The sequence below is a fragment of the Elgaria multicarinata genome, chromosome 17 (genome assembly GCF_023053635.1).
Source record: "Elgaria multicarinata webbii isolate HBS135686 ecotype San Diego chromosome 17, rElgMul1.1.pri, whole genome shotgun sequence".
Taxonomy (NCBI): domain Eukaryota; kingdom Metazoa; phylum Chordata; class Lepidosauria; order Squamata; family Anguidae; genus Elgaria; species Elgaria multicarinata.
The window spans coordinates 6,099,967-6,125,974 of NC_086187.1; positions in this window are offsets into that span (position 1 = coordinate 6,099,967).

A 26,008-nucleotide genomic window follows, 5' to 3' on the forward strand; every position below is an offset into this window, starting at 1 on the left:
CCTTGCTGATACTCTCTGCCTGAAGAAATGAAGCTGGCCACTGTGACCCCTTGCTGATGCTCTCTGCCTGAGTGAAATGGGCTAGCCATTATGACTCCTTGCTGATGCTCTCTGCCAATGGGAGAGGGGCTGGGCTCTGTGACCCCTTGCTGATGCTCTATGCCTGAGGGAGAGAGGCTGGCCATTGTGACCCCTTGCTGATGCTCCATGCTTGAGGGAGTGAGACTGGCCACTGTGACCCCTTGCTGATGCTTTCTGCCTGAGGGAGAGGGGCTGGCCACTGTGACCCCTTGCTGATGCTCTTTGCCTGAGGGAGAGGGGCTGGCCACTGTGACCCCTTGCTGATGCTCTTTGCCTGAGGGAGAGAGGCTGGCCATTGTGACCCCTTGCTGATGCTCTCTGCCTGAGGGAGAGGGGCTGGCCACTGTGACCCCTTGCTGATGCTCTCTGCCTGAGGGAGAGGGGCTGGCCACTGTGACCCCATGCTGATGCTCTCTGCCTGAGGGAGAGAGGCTGGCCATTGTGACCCCTTGCTGATGCTCTCTGCCTGAGGGAGAGAGGCTGGCCATTGTGACCCCTTGCTTATTCTCTCTGCCTGAGGGAGGGGGTCTGGCCACTGTGACCCCTTGCTGATGCTCTCTGCCTGTTGGAAAGCGGCTGGCCATTGTGACCCATAGCTGATGCTCTCTGCCTGTGGGAGAGGAGCTGGCCATTGTGTCCCGTTGCAGATGCTCTCTGCCTGAGGGAGTGAGCCTGGCCATTGTTATCCCCTGCTTGTGCTCTGTGCCTGAGGTAGAGGGTCTGGCCATTGTGACCCCTTTCTGATGCCCTCTGCCTGAGGGAGAGGGTCTGGCCATTGTGACCCCTTGCTGATGCCCTCTGCTTGAGGGAGTGACAATGGCCATTGTGACCCCTTGCTGATGCTCTCTGCCTGAGGGAGAGAGGCTGGCCATTGGGACCCCTTGCTGATGCTCTCTGCCTTCGGTAGTGAGGCTGGCCACTGTGACCCCTTGCTGTTGCTCTCTGCCTTACAGAAATGGGCTGGCTATTTTGACCCCTTGCTGATGCTCTCTGTCTAAGGGAGAGGGGCTGGCCACTGTGACCCCTTGCTGATGCTCTCTGCTTGATTGAAATGGGCTGGCCATTTTGACCCTTGATGATGCTCTCTGCCTGTGGGAAATGGGCTGGCCACAGTGAAACCTTGCTGATGCTCTATTTTTGTGGGAAAGGAGCTGGCCACAGTGACCCCTTGCTGATGCTCTCTGCCTGAGGGAAATGGGCTGGCCATTGTGACCCCTTTCTGACGCTCATTGCCTTAGGGATTGAGACTGTCCATTATGACCCCTTGCTGATGCTCTTTGCCTGAGGGAGAGAGGCTGGCCATCGAGACCCCTTGCTGATGCTCTCTGCCTGAGGGAGTGAGGCTGGCCAATGTGACCCCCTGCTGTTGCTTTGTGCCTGTTGGATAGAGGCTGGCCATTGTGACCCCTTGCTGATGCTCTCTGCCTGAGGGAGAGAGGCTGGCCATTGTGACCCCTTGCTGATGCTCTCTGCCTGAGGTAGTGAGGCTGGCCACTGTGACCCCTTGCTGATACTCTCTGCCTGAAGAAATAAAGCTGGCCACTGTGTCCTTGCTGATGCTCTCTGCCTGAGGGAAATGGGCTAGCCATTATGACCCCTTGCTGATGCTCTCTGCCAATGGGAGAGGGGCTGGCCTCTTTGACCCCTTGCTGATGCTCTATGCCTGAGGGAAAGGGGCTGAGCCATTGTGACCCCTTGCTGATGCCCTCTGCCTGAGGGAGTGAGTCTGGCCATTTTGACTCCTTGCTGATGCTCTCTGCCTGAGGGAGTGAGACTGGCCATTGTTTTTTAAAAAAGTATTTTTATTGATAATTCACATCTTACAATACAATCACAATACATTTACCACATAAAAAGTAAAATAAACAAGTTACATCGCTTATAATTCCAAATTATACTTATCTAGTTTCCATAATCACATAACATAAGTGCTCCCCACCACCTTTCGGGATCTATTCTTGCTCCAGAATCTCATAGTTTCTTCTGTTGGTGGTTTTCCACCCCCCTTAGAGAATACATATTCTAGGAACTGTTTCCAGATTCCCTCAAATTCATTTACATTTGTTTTTCTTTTTCTTAACCTTATATTACATGTCAATTTATCATTAATAGCTATGTCCCATATTTCCTTATACCACTCTTCCATGTGATAACTTCCCTGAACCTTCCAGTTCCTAGCTATAATTAACCTTGCTGCTGTCAACAAATTAGTTATTAATTCTTTAATCTCTTTATTACACTTAAATGTACCATATAGTGATAGCAATGCTACCATAGGTGTTTCTTCCAACTCTATTCCCACAATTTTTTTTATCTCAATAAACTCCATTTTCCACATTTTTTGCACACAATCGCATTCCCACCACATATGTAAGTACGTTCCTTTCCCTCCACAACCTCTCCAACAATTTACTGAATTCGTCTTATTTATTCTATTTAATCTCACCGGGGTCAGATACCACCTCCAAACAATTTTGTAATAATTTTCTTTTATTCTCAAAGACATATTTCTCAACACTCTTTGTCGCCATATTCCCTCCCAACTCTGTTGCCCTATTTGCACTCTCAAATCAGTTTCCCATACCATCTTCCCCATTCCCCCTGTCTCCCCCTTTTCATCCAATATTCTATAAATTTCACTTGTTAAACCTTTTATCCTTTTATCTTCTCCTACCTCAATTTCTTTCCTAAAAATCAAATCTTCAAATTTTGTCATTTTACTACACTCCCCATTATCTCTTACCCACTTTTTTGTCCATTGCTCTAACTGCCGACAATTCAAACAATTTAAATTCTCCCCCTTAAACACCTCTTCTATTTCCCTCCCTCTTTATGTCTCTCTGCCTGAGGGAAGGAGGCTGGCCATTGTGACCCCTTGCTGATGCTCTCTGCCTGAGGGAGTGAGGCTGGCCATTGTGACCCCTTGCTGATGCTCTCTGCCTGAGGGAGTGAGGCTGGCCATTGTGACCCCTTGCTGATGCTCTCTGCCTGAGGGACAGAGGCTGGCCATTGGGACCTCTTGCTGATGCTCTCTGCCAGAGGGAAAGGGGCTGGCCATTGTGACCCCTTGCTGATGCTCTCTGCCTGAGGGAGTGAGGCTGGCCACTGTGACCCCTTGCTGATGCTCTCTGCCTGAGGGAAGGAGGCTGGCCACTGTGACCCCTTGCTGATGCTCTCTGCCTGAGGGACAGAGGCTGGCCATTGGGACCTCTTGCTGATGCTCTCTGCCTGAGGGAAAGGGGCTGGCCATTGTGACCCCTTGCTGATGCTCTCTGCCTGAGGGAGTGAGGCTGGCCATTGTGACCCCTTGCTGATGCTCTCTGCCTGAGGGAAGGAGGCTGGCCACTGTGACCCCTTGCTGATGCTCTCTGCCTGAGGGACAGAGGCTGGCCATTGGGACCTCTTGCTGATGCTCTCTGCCTGAGGGAAAGGGGCTGGCCATTGTGACCCCTTGCTGATGCTCTCTGCCTGAGGGAGTGAGGCTGGCCACTGTGACCCCTTGCTGTTGCTCTCTGCCTGAGGGAAATTGCAAGCCATTGTGACCCCTTGCTGATGCTCTCTGCCTGAGGGAGGGAGGCAGGCCACTGGGACCCCTTGCTGATGCTCTCTGCCTGAGGGGGATGGGCTGGCCATTGTGACCCCTTGCTGATGCTCTCTGCCTGAGGGAGAGGGGCTAGCCGTTGTGACCCCTTGCTGATGCTCTCTGCCTGAGGGAGAGGGGCTAGCCATTGTGACCCCTTGCTGATGCTCTCTGCCTGAGGGAGAGGGGCTAGCCATTGTGACCCCTTGCTAATGCTCTCTGTCTTAGGGAAAGGGGCTGGCCACAGTGACCCCTTGCTGATGCTCTCTTTTTGTGGGAATGGAGCTGGCCACAGTGACCCCTTGCTGATGCTCTCTGCCTGAGGAAGAGAGGCTGGCCATTGTGACCCCTTGCTGATGCTCTCTGCCTGAGGGAGAGAGGCTGGCCATTGAGACCCCTTGCTGATGCTCTCTGCCTAAGGTAGTGAGGCTGGCCACTGTGACCCCTTGCTGATGCTCTCTGCCTGAGTGATACGGGCTGGCCATGTGACCCCTTGCTGATGCTCTCTGCCTGAGGGAAAGGGGCTGGCCATTGTGACCCCTTGCTGATGCTCTCTGTCTTAGGGAAAGGGGCTGGCCATTGTGACCCCTTGCTGATGTTCTCTGCCTGAGGGAGAGAGGCTGGCCAATGAGACCCCTTGCTGATGCTCTCTGCCTAAGGTAGTGAGGCTGGCCACTGTGACCCCTTGCTGATGCTCTCTGCCTGAGGGAGATGGGCTGGCCATTGTGACCCCTTGCTGATGCTCTCTGCCTGAGGGAGAGAGGCTGGCCACTGTGACCCCTTGCTGATGCTCTATGCCTAAGGTAGTGAGGCTGGCCACTGTGAACCCTTGCTGATGCTCTCTGCCTGAGGGAGATGGGCTGGCCATTGTGACCCCTTGCTGATGCTCTCTGCCTGAGGGAGGGAGGCTGGCCACTGTGACCCCTTGCTGATGCTCTCTGCCTGAGGGAGACGGGCTGACCGTTGTAACCCCTTGCTGATGCTCTCTGCCTGAAGGAGAAGGGGCAGGCAACTGTGACCCCTTGCTGATGCTCTCTGCCTGAGGGAGAGGGGCTTGGCATTGAGACCCCTTGCTGATTCTCTCTGCCTAAGGTAGTGAGGCTGGCCACTGTGACCGCTTGCTGATGCTCTCTGCCTGAGGGAGTGAGGCTGGCCACTGTGACCCCTTGCTGTTGCTCTCTGCCTGAGGGAAATTGCAAGCCATTGTGACCCCTTGCTGATGCTCTCTGCCTGAGGGAGGGAGGCAGGCCACTGTGACCCCTTGCTGATGCTCTCTGCCTGAGGGGGATGGGCTGGCCATTGTGACCCCTTGCTGATGCTCTCTGCCTGAGGGAGAGGGGCTAGCCGTTGTGACCCCTTGCTGATGCTCTCTTCCTGAGGGAGAGGGGCTAGCCATTGTGACCCCTTGCTGATGCTCTCTGCCTGAGGGAGAGGGGCTAGCCATTGTGACCCCTTGCTAATGCTCTCTGTCTTAGGGAAAGGGGCTGGCCACAGTGACCCCTTGCTGATGCTCTCTTTTTGTGGGAATGGAGCTGGCCACAGTGACCCCTTGCTGATGCTCTCTGCCTGAGGAAGAGAGGCTGGCCATTGTGACCCCTTGCTGATGCTCTCTGCCTGAGGGAGAGAGGCTGGCCATTGAGACCCCTTGCTGATGCTCTCTGCCTAAGGTAGTGAGGCTGGCCACTGTGACCCCTTGCTGATGCTCTCTGCCTGAGTGATACGGGCTGGCCATGTGACCCCTTGCTGATGCTCTCTGCCTGAGGGAAAGGGGCTGGCCATTGTGACCCCTTGCTGATGCTCTCTGTCTTAGGGAAAGGGGCTGGCCATTGTGACCCCTTGCTGATGTTCTCTGCCTGAGGGAGAGAGGCTGGCCAATGAGACCCCTTGCTGATGCTCTCTGCCTAAGGTAGTGAGGCTGGCCACTGTGACCCCTTGCTGATGCTCTCTGCCTGAGGGAGATGGGCTGGCCATTGTGACCCCTTGCTGATGCTCTCTGCCTGAGGGAGAGAGGCTGGCCACTGTGACCCCTTGCTGATGCTCTATGCCTAAGGTAGTGAGGCTGGCCACTGTGAACCCTTGCTGATGCTCTCTGCCTGAGGGAGATGGGCTGGCCATTGTGACCCCTTGCTGATGCTCTCTGCCTGAGGGAGGGAGGCTGGCCACTGTGACCCCTTGCTGATGCTCTCTGCCTGAGGGAGACGGGCTGACCGTTGTAACCCCTTGCTGATGCTCTCTGCCTGAAGGAGAAGGGGCAGGCAACTGTGACCCCTTGCTGATGCTCTCTGCCTGAGGGAGAGGGGCTTGGCATTGAGACCCCTTGCTGATTCTCTCTGCCTAAGGTAGTGAGGCTGGCCACTGTGACCGCTTGCTGATGCTCTCTGCCTGAGGGAGTGAGGCTGGCCAATGTGACCCCCTGCTGTTGCTTTGTGCCTGAGGAAGAGGGGCTGGCCACTGTGACGCCTTGCTGTTGCTCTCTGCCTGAGGGAAATTGCTGGCCATTGTGACCCCTTGCTGATGCTCTCTGCCTGAGGGAGAGAGGCTGGCCATTGTGACCCCTTTCTGATGCTCTCTGCCTGAGGGAGATGGGCTGGCCATTGTAACCCCTTGCTGAAGCTCTCTGCCTGAGGGAGGGAGGCTGGCCACTGTGACCCCTTGCTGATGCTCTATGCCTGAGGGAGATTGGCTGGCCATTGTGACCCCTTGCTGATGCTCTCTGCCTGAGGGAGGGAGGCTGGCCACTGTGACCCCTTGCTGATGCTCTCTGCCTGAGGTAGAGAGGCTGGCCATTGTGACCCCTTGCTGAAGCTCTCTGTCTTAGGGAGAGAGGCTGGCCATTGTGACCCCTTGCTGATGCTCTTTGCCTGAAAGAGACGGGCTGGCCATTGTAACCCCTTGCTGATGCTCTCTGCCTGAGGGAGAAGGGGCAGGCCAACTGTGACCCCTTGCTGATGATCTCTGCCAGAGGGAGAGGGGCTGGCCATTGTGACCCCTTGCTGGTGCTTTCTGCCTGAGCGAGAGAGGCTGGCCATTGTGACCGCTTCCTGATGCTCTCTGCCTGAAGGAGTGAGACTGGCCACTGTGACCCCTTGCTGATGCTCTCTGCCTGAGGGAGACGGGCTGGCCAGTGTGACCCCTTGCTGATGCTCTCTGGCTGTGGGAAAGCGGCTGGCCATTGTGACTCCTTGCTGATGCTTTCTGCCTGAGGGAGAGGGGCTGGCCATTGTGACCCCTTTGCTGATGCTCTCTGCCTGAGGGACAGAGGCTGGCCACTGTGTCCCCTTGCTGATGCTCCATGCCTGAGGGAGAGGGGCTGGCCATCGTGACCCCTTGCCTGATGCTCTCTGCCTGAGGGAGTGGGGCTGGCCATTGTGACCCCTTGCTGATGCTCTCTGCCTAAGGGAGTGAGGCTGGCCAATGTGACCCCCTGCTGTTGCTTTGTGCCTGAGGAAGAGGGGCTGGCCACTGTGACGCATTGCTGTTGCTCTCTGCCTGAGGGAAATTGCTGGCCACAGTGACCCCTTGCTGATGCTCTCTTTTTGTGGGAATGGAGCTGGCCACAGTGACCCCTTGCTGATGCTCTCTGCCTGAGGAAGAGAGGCTGGCCATTGTGACTCCTTGCTGATGCTCTCTGCCTGAGGGAGAGAGGCTGGCCATTGAGACCCCTTGCTGATGCTCTCTGCCTAAGGTAGTGAGGCTGGCCACTGTGACCCCTTGCTGATGCTCTCTGCCTGAGTGATACGGGCTGGCCATGTGACCCCTTGCTGATGCTCTCTGCCTGAGGGAAAGGGGCTGGCCATTGTGACCCCTTGCTGATGCTCTCTGTCTTAGGGAAAGGGGCTGGCCATTGTGACCCCTTGCTGATGCTCTCTGCCTGAGGGAGAGAGGCTGGCCACTGTGACCCCTTGCTGATGCTCTATGCCTAAGGTAGTGAGGCTGGCCACTGTGACCCCTTGCTGATGCTCTCTGCCTGAGGGAGATGGGCTGGCCATTGTGACCCCTTGCTGATGCTCTCTGCCTGAGGGAGGGAGGCTGGCCACTGTGACCACTTGCTGATGCTCTCTGCCTGAGGGAGACGGGCTGGCCGTTGTAACCCCTTGCTGATGCTCTCTGCCTGAAGGAGAAGGGGAAGGCAACTGTGACCCCTTGCTGATGCTCTCTGCCTGAGGGAGAGGGGCTTGGCATTGAGACCCCTTGCTGATTCTCTCTGCCTAAGGTAGTGAGGCTGGTCACTGTGAGCCCTTGCTGATGCTCTCTGCCTGAGGGAGTGAGGCTGGCCAATGTGACCCCCTGCTGTTGCTTTGTGCCTGAGGAAGAGGGGCTGGCCACTGTGACGCCTTGCTGTTGCTCTCTGCCTGAGGGAAATTGCTGGCCATTGTGACCCCTTGCTGATGCTCTCTGCCTGAGGGAGAGAGGCTGGCCATTGTGACCCCTTTCTGATGCTCTCTGCCTGAGGGAGATGGGCTGGCCATTGTAACCCCTTTCTGTTGCTCTCTGCCTGAGGGAGGGACGCTGGCCACTGTGTCCCCTTGCTGATGCTCTCTGCCTGAGGGAGATTGGCTGGCCATTGTGACCCCTTGCTGATGCTCTCTGCCTGAGGGAGGGAGGCTGGCCACTGTGACCCCTTGCTGATGCTCTCTGCCTGAGGTAGAGAGGCTGGCCATTGTGACCCCTTGCTGAAGCTCTCTGTCTTAGGGAGAGAGGCTGGCCATTGTGACCCCTTGCTGAAGCTCTCTGTCTTAGGGAGAGAGGCTGGCCATTGTGACCCCTTGCTGAAGCTCTCTGTCTTAGGGAGAGAGGCTGGCCATTGTGACCCCTTGCTGAAGCTCTCTGTCTTAGGGAGAGAGGCTGGCCATTGTGACCCATTGCTGATGCTCTTTGCCTGAAAGAGACGGGCTGGCCATTGTAACCCCTTGCTGATGCTCTCTGCCTGAGGGAGAAGGGGCAGGCCAACTGTAACCCCTTGCTGATGCTCTCTGCCAGAGGGAGAGGGGCTGGCCATTGTGACCCCTTGCTGGTGCTTTCTGCCTGAGCGAGAGAGGCTGGCCATTGTGACCCCTTCCTGATGCTCTCTGCCTGAAGGAGTGAGACTGGCCACTGTGACCCCTTGCTGATGCTCTCTGCCTGAGGGAGACGGGCTGGCCAGTGTGACCCCTTGCTGATGCTCTCTGGCTGTGGGAAAGCGGCTGGCCATTGTGACTCCTTGCTGATGCTTTCTGCCTGAGGGAGAGGGGCTGGCCATTGTGACCCCTTTGCTGATGCTCTCTGCCTGAGGGAGAGAGGCTGGCCACTGTGTCCCCTTGCTGATGCTCCATGCCTGAGGGAGTGGGGCTGGCCATCGTGACCCCTTGCCTGATGCTCTCTGCCTGAGGGAGTGGGGCTGGCCATTGTGATCCCTTGCTGATGCTCTCTGCCTGAGGGAGTGAGGCTGGCCAATGTGACCCCCTGCTGTTGCTTTGTGCCTGAGGAAGAGGGGCTGGCCACTGTGACGCATTGCTGTTGCTCTCTGCCTGAGGGAAATTGCTGGCCATTGTGACCCCTTGCTGATGCTCTCTGCCTGAGGGAGGGAGGCTGGCCATTGTGACCCCTTTCTGATGCTCTCTGCCTGAGGGAGAGGGGCTGGCCATTGTAACCCCTTGCTGATGCTCTCTGCCTGAGGGAGGGAGGCTGGCCACTGTGACCCCTTGCTGATGCTCTATGCCTGAGGGAGATTGGCTGGCCATTGTGACCCCTTGCTGATGCTCTCTGCCTGAGGGAGGGAGGCTGGCCACTGTGACCCCTTGCTGATGCTCTCTGCCTGAGGTAGAGAGGCTGGCCATTGTGACCCCTTGCTGAAGCTCTCTGTCTTAGGGAGAGAGGCTGGCCATTGTGACCCCTTGCTGATGCTATTTGCCTGAAAGAGACGGGCTGGCCATTGTAACCCCTTGCTGATGCTCTCTGCCTGAGGGAGAAGGGGCAGGTCAACTGTGACCCCTTGCTGATGCTCTCTGCCTGAGGGAGAGGGGCTGGCCATTGTGACCCCTTGCTGGTGCTTTCTGCCTGATCGAGAGTTGCTGGCCATTGTTACCCCTTCCTGATGCTCTCTGCCTGAAGGAGTAAGATTGGCCACTGTGACCCCTTGCTGATGCTCTCTGCCTGAGTGAGACGGGCTGGCTAGTGTGACCCCTTGCTGATGCTCTCTGGCTGTGGGAAAGCGGCTGGCCATTGTGACTCCTTGCTGATGCTTTCTGCCTGAGGGAGAGGGGCTGGCCATTGTGACCCCTTTGCTGATGCTCTCTTCCTGAGGGAGAGAGGCTGGCCACTGTGTCCCCTTGCTGATGCTCCATGCCTGAGGGAAATTGCAAGCCATTGTGACCCCTTGCTGATGCTCTCTGCCTGAGGGAGGGAGGCAGGCCACTGTGACCCCTTGCTGATGCTCTCTGCCTGAGGGGGATGGGCTGGACATTGTGACCCCTTGCTGATGCTCTCTGCCTGAGGGAGAGGGGCTAGCCGTTGTGACCCCTTGCTGATGCTCTCTACCTGAGGGAGAGGGGCTAGCCATTGTGACCCCTTGCTGATGCTCTCTGCCTGAGGGAGAGGGGCTAGCCATTGTGACCCCTTGCTAATGCTCTCTGTCTTAGGGAAAGGGGCTGGCCACAGTGACCCCTTGCTGATGCTCTCTTTTTGTGGGAATGGAGCTGGCCACAGTGACCCCTTGCTGATGCTCTCTGCCTGAGGAAGAGAGGCTGGCCATTGTGACCCCTTGCTGATGCTCTCTGCCTGAGGGAGAGAGGCTGGCCATTGAGACCCCTTGCTGATGCTCTCTGCCTAAGGTAGTGAGGCTGGCCACTGTGACCCCTTGCTGATGCTCTCTGCCTGAGTGATACGGGCTGACCATGTGACCCCTTGCTGATGCTCTCTGCCTGAGGGAAAGGGGCTGGCCATTGTGACCCCTTGCTGATGCTCTCTGTCTTAGGGAAAGGGGCTGGCCATTGTGACCCCTTGCTGATGCTCTCTGCCTGAGGGAGAGAGGCTGGCCATTGAGACCCCTTGCTGATGCTCTCTGCCTAAGGTAGTGAGGCTGGCCACTGTGACCCCTTGCTGATGCTCTCTGCCTGAGGGAGATGGGCTGGCCATTGTGACCCCTTGCTGATGCTCTCTGCCTGAGGGAGGGAGGCTGGCCACTGTGACCCCTTGCTGATGCTCTCTGCCTGAGGGAGACGGGCTGGCCGTTGTAACCCCTTGCTGATGCTCTCTGCCTGAAGGAGAAGGGGCAGGCAACTTTGACCCCTTGCTGATGCTCTCTGCCTGAGGGAGAGGGGCTTGGCATTGAGACCCCTTGCTGATTCTCTCTGCCTAAGGTAGTGAGGCTGGCCACTGTGACCCCTTGCTGATGCTCTCTGCCTGAGGGAGTGAGGCTGGCCAATGTGACCCCCTGCTGTTGCTTTGTGCCTGAGGAAGAGGGGCTGGCCACTGTGACGCCTTGCTGTTGCTCTCTGCCTGAGGGAAATTGCTGGCCATTGTGACCCCTTGCTGATGCTCTCTGCCTGAGGGAGAGAGGCTGGCCATTGTGACCCCTTTCTGATGCTCTCTGCCTGAGGGAGATGGGCTGGCCATTGTAACCCCTTGCTGATGCTCTCTGCCTGAGGGAGGGAGGCTGGCCACTGTGACCCCTTGCTGATGCTCTATGCCTGAGGGAGATTGGCTGGCCATTGTGACCCCTTGCTGATGCTCTCTGCCTGAGGTAGGGAGGCTGGCCACTGTGACCCCTTGCTGAAGCTCTCTGTCTTAGGGAGAGAGGCTGGCCATTGTGACCCCTTGCTGATGCTCTTTGCCTGAAAGAGACGGGCTGGCCATTGTAACCCCTTCCTGATGCTCTCTGCCTGAGGGAGAAGGGGCAGGCCAACTGTGACCCCTTGCTGATGCTCTCTGCCTGAGGGAGAGGGGCTGGCCATTGTGACCCCTTGCTGGTGCTTTCTGCCTGAGCGAGAGAGGCTGGCCATTGTGACCCCTTCCTGATGCTCTCTGCCTGAAGGAGTGAGACTGGCCACTGTGACCCCTTGCTGATGCTCTCTGCCTGAGGGAGACGGGCTGGCCAGTGTGACCCCTTGCTGATGCTCTCTGGCTGTGGGAAAGCGGCTGGCCATTGTGACTCCTTGCTGATGCTTTCTGCCTGAGGGAGAGGGGCTGGCCACTGTGACCCCTTTGCTGATGCTCTCTGCCTGAGGGAGAGAGGATGGCCACTGTGTCCCCTTGCTGATGCTCCATGCCTGAAGGAGAGGGGCTGGCCATTGTGACCCCTTGCCTGATGCTCTCTGCCTGAGGGAGTGGGGCTGGCCATTGTGACCCCTTGCTGATGCTCTCTGCCTGAGGGAGTGAGGCTGGCCAATGTGACCCCCTGCTGTTGCTTTGTGCCTGAGGAAGAGGGGCTGGCCACTGTGACGCATTGCTGTTGCTCTCTGCCTGAGGGAAATTGCTGGCCATTGTGACCCCTTGCTGATGCTCTCTGCCTGAGGGAGAGAGGCTGGCCATTGTGACCCCTTTCTGATGCTCTCTGCCTGAGGGAGAGGGGCTGGCCATTGTAACCCCTTGCTGATGCTCTCTGCCTGAGGGAGGGAGGCTGGCCACTGTGACCCCTTGCTGATGCTCTATGCATGAGGGAGATTGGCTGGCCATTGTGACCCCTTGCTGATGCTCTCTGCCTGAGGGAGGGAGGCTGGCCACTGTGACCCCTTGCTGATGCTCTCTGCCTGAGGTAGAGAGGCTGGCCATTGTGACCCCTTGCTGAAGCTCTCTGTCTTAGGGAGAGAGGCTGGCCATTGTGACCCCTTGCTGATGCTCTTTGCCTGAAAGAGACGGGCTGGCCATTGTAACCCCTTGCTGATGCTCTCTGCCTGAGGGAGAAGGGGCAGGCCAACTGTGACCCCTTGCTGATGCTCTCTGCCTGAGGGAGAGAGGCTGGCCATTGTTACCCCTTCCTGATGCTCTCTGCCTGAAGGAGTAAGATTGGCCACTGTGACCCCTTGCTGATGCTCTCTGCCTGAGGGAGACGGGCTGGCCAGTGTGACCCCTTGCTGATGCTCTCTGGCTGTGGGAAAGCGGCTGGCCATTGTGACTCCTTGCTGATGCTTTCTGCCTGAGGGAGAGGGGCTGGCCATTGTGACCCCTTTGCAGATGCTCTCTTCCTGAGGGAGAGAGGCTGGCCACTGTGTCCCCTTGCTGATGCTCCATGCCTGAGGGAGAGGGGCTGAGCATTGTGACCCCTTGCCTGATGCTTTCTGCCTGAGCGAGAGAGGCTGGCCATTGTGACCCCTTCCTGATGCTCTCTGCCTGAAGGAGTGAGACTGGCCACTGTGACCCCTTGCTGATGCTCTCTGCCTGAGGGAGACGGGCTGGCCAGTGTGACCCCTTGCTGATGCTCTCTGGCTGTGGGAAAGCGGCTGGCCATTGTGACTCCTTGCTGATGCTTTCTGCCTGAGGGAGAGGGGCTGGCCATTGTGACCCCTTTGCTGATGCTCTCTGCCTGAGGGAGAGAGGCTGGCCACTGTGTCCCCTTGCTGATGCTCCATGCCTGAGGGAGAGGGGCTGGCCATTGTGACCCCTTGCCTGATGCTCTCTGCCTGAGGGAGTGGGGCTGGCCATTGTGACCCCTTGCTGATGCTCTCTGCCTGAGGGAGTGAGGCTGGCCAATGTGACCCCCTGCTGTTCCTTTGTGCCTGAGGAAGAGGGGCTGGCGACTGTGACGCATTGCTGTTGCTCTCTGCCTGAGGGAAATTGCTGGCCATTGTGACCCCTTGCTGATGCTCTCTGCCTGAGGGAGAGAGGCCGGCCATTGTGACCCCTTTCTGATGCTCTCTGCCTGAGGGAGAGGGGCTGGCCATTGTAACCCCTTGCTGATGCTCTCTGCCTGAGGGAGGGAGGCTGGCCACTGTGACCCCTTGCTGATGCTCTATGCCTGAGGGAGATTGGCTGGCCATTGTGACCCCTTGCTGATGCTCTCTGCCTGAGGGAGGGAGGCTGGCCACTGTGACCCCTTGCTGATGCTCTCTGCCTGAGGTAGAGAGGCTGGCCATTGTGACCCCTTGCTGAAGCTCTCTGTCTTAGGGAGAGAGGCTGGCCATTGTGACCCCTTGCTGATGCTCTTTGCCTGAAAGAGACGGGCTGGCCATTGTAACCCCTTGCTGATGCTCTCTGCCTGAGGGAGAAGGGGCAGGCCAACTGTGACCCCTTGCTGATGCTCTCTGCCTGAGGGAGAGGGGCTGGCCATTGTGACCCCTTGCTGGTGCTTTCTGCCTGATCGAGAGAGGCTGGCCATTGTTACCCCTTCCTGATGCTCTCTGCCTGAAGGAGTGAGACTGGCCACTGTGACCCCTTGCTGATGCTCTCTGCCTGAGGGAGACGGGCTGGCCAGTGTGACCCCTTGCTGATGCTCTCTGGCTGTGGGAAAGCGGCTGGCCATTGTGACTCCTTGCTGATGCTTTCTGCCTGAGGGAGAGGGGCTGGCCATTGTGACCCCTTTGCTGATGCTTTCTGCCTGAGGGAGAGGGGCTGGCCATTGTGTCCCCTTGCTGATGCTCCATGCCTGAGGGAGAGGGGCTGGCCATCGTGACCCCTTGCCTGATGCTCTCTGCCTGAGGGAGTGGGGCTGGCCATTGTGACCCCTTGCTGATGCTCTCTGCCTGAGGGAGTGAGGCTGGCCAATGTGACCCCTTGCTGATGCTCTCTGCCTGAGGGAGTGGGGCTGGCCATTGTGACCCCTTGCTGATGCTCTCTGCCTGAGGGAGTGGGGCTGGCCATTGTGACCCCTTGCTGATGCTCTCTGCCTGAGGGAGTGGGGCTGGCCATTGTGACCCCTTGCTGATGCTCCATGCCTGAGGGAGTGGGGCTGGCCATTGTGACCCCTTGCCTGATGCTCTCTGCCTGAGGGAGTGGGGCTGGCCATTGTGACCCCTTGCTGATGCTCTCTGCCTGAGGGAGTGAGGCTGGCCAATGTGACCCCTTGCTGATGCTCTCTGCCTGAGGGAGTGGGGCTGGCCATTGTGACCCCTTGCTGATGCTCTCTGCCTGAGGGAGTGGGGCTGGCCATTGTGACCCCTTGCTGATGCTCTCTGCCTGAGGGAGTGGGGCTGGCCATTGTGACCCCTTGCTGATGCTCCATGCCTGAGGGAGTGGGGCTGGCCATTGTGACCCCTTGCCTGATGCTCTCTGCCTGAGGGAGTGGGGCTAGCCATTGTGACCCCTTGCTCATTCTCCATGACTGAGGGAGATGGGCTGTCCACTGTGATTCCTTGCTGATGCTTTTTGCCTGAGTGAGAGAGGCTGGTCATTGCGACCCGTTGCTGATGAAATCATAGAATCATAGAATCATAGAATAGCAGAGTTTGAAGGGGCCTACAAGGCCATCGAGTCCAACCCCCTGCTCAATGCAGGAATCCACCCTAAAGCATCCCCGACAGATGCTTCTCCAGCTGCCTCTTGAAGGCCTCTAGTGTGGGAGAGCCCACAACCTCCCTAGGTAACTGATTCCATTGTCGCACTGCTCTAACCATCAGGAAGTTTTTCCTGGTGTCCAGCTGGAATCTGGCTTCCTTTAACTTGAGCCCGTTATTCCGTGTCCTGCACTCTGGGAGGATCGAGAAGAGATCCTGGCCCTCCTCTGTGTGACAACCTTTTAAGTATTTGAAGAGTGCTCTCATGTCTCCCCTCAATCTTCTCTTCTCCAGGCTAAACATGCCCAGTTCTTTCAGTCTGTCTTCATTGGGCTTTGTTTCCAGACCCCTGATCATCCTGGTTTCCCTCCTCTGAACACGCTCCAGCTTGTCTGTGTCCTTCTTGAAATGTGGAGCCCATAACTGGACGCAATACTCTAGATGAGGACTAACCAGGGCCGAATAGAGAGCAACCAGTACCTCACGTGATTTGTAAGCTATACTTCTTTTAATGCAGCCCAAAATAGCATTTGCCTTTCATGAATGAATGAATAGTTTATTTGTTTGTGGCACAAAGACCATTACAAAATACAAAGTTGCTAACATCACAACACACATTATTTACAATATTCATAATCTTTAGGGTACAATCCTTTATTATCCGCGGAGACAATCTGTAGATCTTTCTAGGGGTGTTCCGTTTGTCTGCAGCGCCCGCCCTTTACTATCACACTGGTGACATGCATGTCAAAGTCACAAGAGTAATTTCAGTCATTACATTATAACCTGAAGTGCTAACAGTCAATAACTGGCACTATCAGATAGATGTGATCTCTGATGATAGTTTATACAAGGTTATTAGGTCAAATGGTCCCCCTTACAATCTACGCAGACTGTGTTAAGAAAGTTATTTCTGATTTTTTGGGCTGCAGCAGCAAACTTTGCTACCTTGATTGTGATTGCTTTACTATGGTCCGCCAGCAGATCGCAGATAATGTCTCTTCATTCATTCATTTGCCTTTCTTGCAGCCATATCGCACTGTTGGCTCCTATTCAGCTTGCGATCTACAACAATTCCAAGATCCTTCTCATTTGTAGTATTGCTGAGCCAAGTATCCCCCATCTTGTAACTGTGCCTTTGGTTTCTATTTCCTAAATGTAGAACTTGGCATTTATCCCTATTAAATTTCATCCTGTTGTTTTCAGCCCAGCACTCCAGCCTATCAAGATCACGTTGAAGTTTGTTTCTGTCTTCCAGGGTATTAGCTATCCCCCCCCCCCCAATTTTGTGTCATCTGCAAATTTGATCAGCGTTCCCTGCACCTCCTCGTCCAAATCATTAATAAAAATGTTGAAGAGCACTGGGCCCAGGACTGAGCCCTGCGGTACCCCACTCGTTGCCTCTCCCCAGTTTGAGAAGGTTCCATTGATAAGAATCTTTGAGTCCGATTCTGTAGCCAACTGCGAATCCACCTAATAGTTGTTCCATCTAGCCCACTTTTAGCTAGTTTGTTAATCAGAATGTCAAGGGGTACTTTGTCAAAAGCTTTGCTGAAGTCAAGATATATGATGTCCACAGCGTTCCCACGGCCCACAAGGGAGGTTACCTTATCAAAAAATGAGATCCAATTTGTCTGACAGGACTTGTTCTTGACAAATCCATGTTGGCTTCTAGTGATCACCGCATTGATTTCAAGGTATTTACAGATTGACTTCTTTATAATCTGCTCCAGAATTTTCCCAGGGATGGATGTCAGACTGACTGGTCTGTAGTTCCCAGGTTCCTCCTTTTTACCCTTTTTGAAGATAGGGACAACGTTAGCCCTCCTCCAGTCGTCCGGCACCTCATCCGTCTTCCATGAATTTGCAAGGATAATAGACAAAGGTTCTGAGAGTTCTTCCGCTAGCTCCTTCATTACTCTAGGATGCAGTTCATCGGGCCCTGGAGATTTGAACTAGGGGTGTGCACGGACCCCCCGCTCCGCTTCACTTCCAGATCTGCGATTTTCAGATTGGGCCGCTTCGCCCCGTCCCCACTCCGCCCATTTCCGCTCCGCTCCGCTCGAAAAAGTAAACAAACAGATAAAAAAGTAAACAACTTTTTTTCTGTTCAAGTTAGAAACCTCACGTTTGGCACCATGACACCTCATGGACATATACACATGGATGCCAAGTTTCAAGGCAATCCCATCATCTCCTGATTTTGGGGGAATTTTTGAAAATCGGGCACCCCATTCAGACCCCTTGGGATAGCTCCGTCAATTTGCACGTTAGAAACCTCAAACTCACCACCATGACAGCTTATCCATGTGTCCATATGGATGCCCAGACTCAAGGCAGTCCCATAATCCCCTGATTTTTGGCGCAGCTCTAACCTCTAACGCACCACCCATAACCCTAATTCACACCCCTTTCGATAGCTCCGTCAATTTGCACATTAGAAACCTCAAACTTGGCACCATGATAGCTTATCCATGTGTCCACATGGACGCCAAGTTTCAAGGCAATCCCATCATCCCCTGATTTTTGGGGAATTTTTGAAAATCGGGCACCCCATTCAGACCCCTTGGGATAGCTCCGTCAATTTGCACGTTAGAAACCTCAAACTCACCACCATGACAGCTTATCCATGTGTCCATATGGATGCCCAGACTCAAGGCAGTCCCATCATCCCCTGATTTTTGGCGCAGCTCTAACCTCTAACGCACCACCCATAACCCTAATTCACACCCCTTTCAATAGCTCCGTCAATTTGCACGTTAGAAACCTCAAACTCGGCACCATGATAGCTTATCCATGTGTCCACATGGATGCCAAGTTTCATGGCAATCCCATCATCTCCTGATTTTTGGGGAATTTTTGAAAATCGGGCACCCCATTCAGACCCCTTGAGATAGCTCCATCAATTTGCATGTTAGAAATCTCAAACTCGGCACCATGACAGCTTATCCATGTGTCCACATGGACACCCAGACTCAAGGCAAACCCATCATCCCCTGATTTTTGGCACCCCAAATGAAGTCCCATTCTACAACTATGTCAATTTGCACTTCAGAAACCTATCCTTTGGTCCCATGACAGCTTACCCATGTGTCCACATGGATGCCAAGTTTCAAGGCAATCCCATCATCCCCTGATGTTAGGGGAAGTTTTGAAAATCGGGCACTCCAGTATGTCAGGGATTTAAAGTTGCAATGCAGACAGCTCAATGGGGCCAGTTCAAAGGAAATCCCAACATGCCATGAGATAACCCTAAATCTTCTTCCACATTTCAAAAATGGATTATTGAACTTGATAAAGTCCAAGTGAGCGCAGGAAGGACTTCTCCCCTGAGTCAAAGCAAGACACATACACCATCCCTGCGATGGTGAGGGAGAAGGGAGGGAAGGCGAGAAGGGAGGGAAGGCAGGCAGGCAGGCAGGCAGGCAGGCAGCACTAACACATAGCAAACCAACCCGTAAGCGGGCGCAAGGAGCAAGTGAGGCAAAGATGGCTGGTTGTTTCTAAGCCAGCAGTTACGCATTGAGGGGCACAGAGAAGGAGGACTGGGAGCAAGCGTGCCGGAGGGTGCTGGGCATGAACGGCAAAGCCCATCTCCCAGGCACCAGGTGGGCAGAGAGGCAGGCAGAGCAGGCGAGGAGTCAGTCCTGGCAGATGCCCCACCACAGCAGCACCCCGGGGGAGGCGGGCAGACAGGCAGGCAGGCAGGCAGGCAGGCATGGGTTGGTGGGCCCAGAAAAGCTGGTACCTTGCACAAGTAAGCCATAGATCTGCGGGGGAGTCAGTCCCAGCAGATCCAGCTACCTCACAAGGACAGCTCCCAGGCAGGCGGGCAGGCGCATCGACTGTAGTGGCTGTGCTCAACTCGGCGCACTACAAGATGAGTTGAAGTGAGAGCTCACTTCTCAGGAAACTTAAACTGTCCCTATGCACTAAGTGGCTGTGCTACGGGAGATCGGTGGACTCCTGGAGTACCACCCGCAATTGGGGAAGTAAATGAACTGAACTGACGGCTTGCTTCTCAAAGAGGGGGTTACAGCGGAGGAGGGGTGGGACAACATGGGCAGAGAAGCTGGACCAGCTTCTGCTACTAATCCTCACCCACATCCTGGAGGAACACAGCATCCAACACGAAGTGGCTGTGGTGAAGTCAATGGCTGTCATGAGTTGAAGTGAGAGCTCACTTCTCAGGAAACTTAAACTGTCCCTATGCACTAAGTGGCTGGGGAGAGAGGCACGGCCAGCTGCACCTCCACCGTAGGGGCTGTGCTCAAGTGTCTGAACTTGAAGTTGAAGTGAGAGCTCACTTCTCAGATACCTTTAATTGCTCCATATGAGACTGGGGAGAGAAGCTCAACCAGCTGCTGCGACTAATCCTCACCCACATCCTGGAGGACCAGAGCATCCACCGTAGTGGCTGTGCTCAACTCGGCGAACTACAAGACGAGTTGAAGTGAGAGCTCACTTCTCAGATAACTTTAATTGCTCCATATGAGACTGGGGAGAGAAGCTCAACCAGCTGCTGCAACTAATCCTCCTCACCCACATCCTGGAGGACCAAAGCATCCACCGAGAAGTGGCTGTGGTGAAGTCAATGGCTGTCATGAGTTGAAGTGAGAGCTCACTTCTCAGGAAACTTAAACTGTCCGTACGCACGAAGTGGCTGTGCTACGGGAGATCAGTCGACTGCTAGAGCTTGGCTCGCGCACATAGGGGAAGTCCATGAGTTGAAGTGACAGCTTGCTTCTCAAAATCACCAGACTGGATCATGAATAGTGCATCTGATCCTTGAGCTCTCCAAAGGGCGACCCGTGGACTGCTGGAGTTAACCTCCCTCAGTTGGGGAGTGAGGCGGGCATGGGCAGGCAGGCAGGCAGGTGGGCATGGGCAGGCAGGCATGGGCCGGTGGGCACAAAGGAGCTGGTACCTTGCACAGGTATGCCATAGATCTCTGGGGGAGTGAGTCCCAGCAGATCCAGCTACCTCACAAGGACGGCTCCAGGGCAGGCGGGCATGGGCAGGCAGGCAGGTGGGCAGGCAGGCAGGCTTGGGCCGGTGGGCACAAAGGAGCTGGTACCTTGCACAAGTATGCCATAGATCTCTGGGGGGGAGAGTCCCAGCAGATCCAGCTACCTCACAAGGACGGCTCCCAGGCAGGCAGGCAGGCGCATCCACTGTAGTGGCTGTGCTCAACTCGGCGCACTACAAGACGCGTTGAAGTGAGAGCTCACTTCTCAGGAAACTTAAACTGTCCCGATGCACTAAGTGGCTGTGATACGGGAGATCGGTGGATTGTTGGAGTACCACCCGCAATTGGGAAAGTCCATGAGTTGAAGTGACAGCTTCTCAGATCACTTTAATTGCTTCAAATGAGACTGGGGAGAGAAGCTCGACCAGCTGCTGCTACGAACTCCACTTCAGGGAAAGGACAATATGAGGAACTGCTAACTGGTGAAGTCAATGACTCTCATGAGTCGAAGTGAGAGCTCACTTCTCAGAAAACATCAGGGAAAGGACAACATGAGGAACAGCTAGGACTTGGACTTGGACTTGAAGTGAGAGGTTGCTTCTCAAAGAGGGGGTTACAGCAGAAGACGGGTGGGACGAGACTGGGGGGGGGAGAGAGAAGCTCGACCAGCTGCTGCTACTAATCCTCACCCACATCCTGGCAAACCAGAGCATCCACAGGAGTGGCTGTGGTGAAGTCAATGACTCTCATGAGTCGAAGTGAGAGCTCACTTCTCAGGAAACTTAAACTGTCCCTATGCACTAAGTGGCTGTGCTCCGGAAGATCGGTGGATTGTTGGAGTACCACCCGCGATTGGGGAAGTAAATGAACTGAACTGATGGCTTCTCAGATCACTTTAATTGCTCCAAATGAGACTGGGGAGAGAAGCTCGACCAGCTGCTGCTATGAACTCCACTTCAGGGAAAGGACAACATGAGAAACAGCTAACTGGTGAAGTCAATGGTTGTCATGAGTCGAAGTGAGAGCTCACTTCTCAGAAGTCCATGACTTGAAGTGAGTGACAGCTTGCTTCTCAAAGAGGGGTTACAGCGGAAGAGGGGTGGGACGAGACCGGGGAGAGAGGCACGGCCAGCTGCGCCTCCACCATAGGGGCTGTGCTCAAGTGTCTGAACTTGAAGTTGAAGTGAGAGCTCACTTCTCAGATACCTTTAATTGCTCCATATGAGACTGCGGAGAGAAGCTCGACCAGCTGCTGCTACGAATTCCACTTCAGGGAAAGGACAACATGAGGAACAGCTAACTGGTGAAGTCAATGGCTGTCATGAGTCGAAGTGAGAGCTCACTTCTCAGATACCTTTAATTGCTCCATATGAGACTGGGGAGAGAAGCTCGACCAGCTGCTGCTACGAACTCCACTTCAGGGAAAGGACAACATGAGGAACAGCTAACTGGTGAAGTCAATGACTCTCATGAGTCGAAGTGAGAGCTCACTTCTCAGAAAACTTAAACTGTCCCTATGCACTAAGTGACTGTGCTACGGGAGATCGGTGGATTGTTGGAGTACCACCCGCAATTGGGGAAGTCCATGAGTTGAAGTGACAGCTTGCTTCTCAAAAAATCACCAGACTGGATCACGAATAGTGCATCTGATCCCTGAGCTCTCCAAAGGGCGACCCGTGAACTGCTGGAGTTAACCTTCCTCAATTGGGGAGTGAGGCGGGCATGGGCAGGCAGGCAGGCAGGCGGGCATGGGCAGGCAGGCATGGGCTGGTGGGCAAAAAGGAGCTGGTACCTTGCACAGGTATGCCATAGATCTCTGGGGGAGTGAGTCCCAGCAGATCCAGTTACCTCACAAGGACGGCTCCAGGGCAGGCGGGCATGGGCAGGCAGGCATGTGGGCAGGCGGGCAGGCAGACAGGAAGGCGAGCAGGCAGGCAGGCTTGGGCTGGTGGGCACAAAGGAGCTGGTACCTTGCACAAGAATGCCATAGATCTCTGGGGGAGTGAGTCCCAGCAGATCCAGCTACCTCACAAGGACGGCTCCAGGGCAGGCGGGCATGGGCAGGAATGCAGGCAGGCGGGCAGGCAGGCAGGCAGACAGGCAGGCTTGGGCCGGTGGGCACAAAGGAGCTGGTACCTTGCACAAGTATGCCATAGATCTCTGGGGGGGTGAGTCCCAGCAGATCCAGCTACCTCACAAGGACGGCTCCAGGGCAGGCGGGCATGAGCAGGCAGGCAGGCAGGCAGGCGGGCAGGCAGACAGGCAGGCGAGCAGGCAGGCAGGCTTGGGCCGGTGGGCACAAAGGAGCTGGTACCTTGCACAGGTATGCCATAGATCTCTGGGGGAGTGCGTCCCAGCAGATCCAGCTACCTCACAAGGACGGCTCCAGGGCAGGCGGGCATGGGCAGGCAGGCAGGCAGGCAGGCGGGCAAGCAGACAGGCAGGCATGGGCCGGTGGGCACAAAGGAGCTGGTACCTTGCACAGGTATGCCATAGATCTCTGGGGGAGTGAGTCCCAGCAGATCCAGCTACCTCACAAGGACGGCTCCAGGGCAGCCGGGCATGGGCAGGCAGGCAGGTGAGCAGGCAGGCAGGCTTGGGCCGGTGGGCACAAAGGAGCTGGTACCTTGCACAAGTATGCCATAGATCTCTGGGGGGGGTGAGTCCCAGCAGATCCAGCTACCTCACAAGGATGGCTCCAGGGCAGGCGGGCATGGGCAGGCAGGCGGGCAAAAAGGAGCTACTAGTTATTGAAGCAGTTACTTTGAGTATGGAAGATTTGTGTGCATGCTTGGAGGATTAACGTTGTTGCTGATCCCTCCAAAGGGCGACCCGTGGACTGCTGGAGTTTACCTCCCTCAATTGGGGAAGTGAATGATGAGTTTAAGTGAAAGCTTGCTTCTCAAAGAGGGGTTACAGCAGAAGGGGAAGAGGAAGAGGGGTTGGATGAGACTGAGGAGAGAGAGAGAAGAGAGCATCCACTGTAGTGGCTTTGCTAGTGGCTGTGCTACGGGCGATCGGTGGACTGCTGGAGTACCTCCCGCACATAGGGGAAGTCCATGAGTTGAAGTGAAAGGTTGCTTCTCAAAATCAGCACACAGATCAAGGACTCCATTTGATCCCCGAGCTATCCAAAGGGCGACCCGTAGACTGCTGGAGTTCTCCTTCTGTTCTCGGTGGCTGGGATGGGTCTCGGCTTCTCAAAGCCATGGCACTGCTGCGTATGCACTGCAGCTTCTCCTAAGAGAGCTGTCCCACGGACAAACGGTGCATTACTGGAGCTTAGCTTTTTCTCAAAGGGGAAGTCAATGAGTTGAAGTGAAAGGTTGCTTCGGAAGTCTATGGCTTTCATGAGTTTCAGTGACAGCTTGCTTCTCAAAGAGGGGGTTACAGCGGAAGAGGGGTGGGACAACACTGGGGAGAGAAGCTCGACCAGCTTCTGCGACTAATCCTCACCCACATCCTGGAGGACCACAGCATCCACAGTAGTGGCTGTGGTGAAGTCAATGGCTGTCATGAGTTGAAGTGAGAGCTCACTTCTCAGAAAACTGAAACTGTCCGTACGCACTAAGTGGCTGTGCTACGGGAGATCGGTCGACTGCTGGAGTACCTCCCTCAATTGGGGAAGTGAATGAGTTTAAGTGAAAAGTTGCCTCTCAAAATCACCAGACTGGATCACGAATAGTGCATCTGATCCCTGAGCTCTCCAAAGGGCGACCCGTGGACTGCTGGAGTTTAACCTCCCTCACCCTCAATTGGCGAAGTGAATGAGTTTCAGTGAAAGGTTGCTTCTCAAAATCAGCACACTGATCGAGTAACCCACATCCTGGAGGACCACAGCCTCTATGTAGTGGCTGTGCTGAAGTCAATGACTTCCATGAGTTGAAGTTAAAGGTTGCTTCTCAAAGGCGAGGACTCTCCTGTTTCATTTTCGCAGCAAGACAGGCAGCTGCAGTAACACTCACAACCACACACACAATGACAGCTTTTGCACAGAGGCTCATGAGTTGAAGTGACAGCTTGCTTCTCAAAACCATACTTCTTGATCAGGGAGTACGTCTTCCACTCCAAGGGCACTCCAAAGGGCGACCCGTGGACTGCTGGAGAGAGGCAGCCTGGCTAGTGGTGGTGGTGCCAGGCATTGCCTTGCCCCCTGCTTGCACCTCACCCAAACACGTGCAGTCAATCATGGAGTCTTTTGGAACTGGGTGGAAAACTATCCGGATGAGTTGGCTAAGCTGTACCGGACGCCACAGAAATGAAATGAACTCAAGTGCGGTGCTTTGCCCTCACAGTCACATACACACACACGCACGGTGACAAACTCTGCCTACAGCTTTTGTAGAGGCTCATGATCCCCACCAGACAGGAAGTATTCTGGGGAACATTCAGCCTGGCAGTGCCTGCTACGTCGTCTACTGTGGTGAACTGAATTGTAGAAGGACTACAGCCTGCCTGCCTGTATGTAAGACGAAGAAGGCATGACCTTACTGAGAGAGACGAATCGAATGATTCAGAGTTGATGTTGTGAACTGAAACACAGCCACTAAATAATAATAATAATAATAAGAAGAAGAAGAAGAAGAAGAAGAAGAAGAAGAAGAAGAAGAAGAAGAAGCCTGCCTGCCTGCCTGAACTGTAGTGTGCCTGCCAACCGAAGGAGGGGTGGAATTAAAGGGAGGGGAGCCTGCCTGTCACTCCCACGAGGGCTTGAGGGTGGGGTATCCCAGCAGGGGCAGATTGCCCTTCAGAAAGACCAGCTGCTCCACCAAGTCTGGCTCCAAGCGAGAGCGGTGAGGGGTCACTATGTCGCCCGCCATAGAGAACACCCTCTCGCTTGGAACACTGGTGGGTGGGCAGCTGAGTCGATCCATGGCCACCCGCGACAGGTCCGGCCAAATCTGAAAGCGGGATGACCAGTAGGCCAGGGGGTCCATGGAGCAGTCCTCCATGGGCTCTGCCAGGTAACGCTGCACGGCGGTTGCAGCGTCATCCTGGCCGGTGGCTGGGGAGGGTCTCTGCCCAAACACGGTGTGCAGAGCCTCTGCCCAATACCCCTGGCCTGTGCTGCTGCTGGGAGGGATGCAGGTGAGGCTGCTGCTGGTGCTGCTGCTGCTGCGGGGAGGGGTGGCCTGCTCCTCTGCCTCACTCTGCCCCACCCTCTTGGCCCGTGCCGCCTGCACTTCGCCCACCAGCATTTCCACCCAGTGCTGCCTGCTATTTGGCCCACAAAGCCCATCCTTCACATGAGGGTCGCACATGGCTGCCAACATGTGGACCCTTTCTATTTGGATGGGCTCCAGCCTCCGCGTCAGGCCGTCCCTCAGCCTAGTCACCGCTTCGCGTACCTCGGGCTCGAAGCGCCTGCCAGTGACGGGATCCCTGTACTCCAGAAACTCACCCATCTGTTTCTGGAGATGCCTGCATACAGGGATCACCTGGCTGAGGAGAGCAGAGCTAGTGCTCAGGGTCTCGGTGGCCTTATGGAACGGCTTGAGGACCGCCACCAGCTGGGACATGGCGTCCCACTGCTGCTTGCCCAGGGCTGGGTGGACGCCCATGTCCCTGACCCTGAACAAGTCGTGGATGGCACGCTGTTGCTCCACCATCCGCTCCAGCATCAGGTAGGTGGAGTTCCAGCGTGTCACCACATCTTGCACTAGCCTGTGCTGCGGGAGATTCAACTCCTCCTGCTTCTCCTGCAGCAAGCGACTGCCCCTGACACTGTGGTAGAAATGGCCTGCCACCTTTCTGCAGCTCTCCAGGAGGTTACGGATCCCGGACAGGGGACCGAGGTTGGCCTTGGTGCCCATCCCAAGGCCATCCCTCACCACCAGGTTCAACACGTGCGTGATGTAGCGGACGCCCTCGAATCCACCGTCGCGCACCGCCTTCACCATGTTGGCTCCCCTGTCCGTGACCATGAAACCACGGGTGACCTTCTGCCCAGCTAGCCACCCATCCACCATGCGG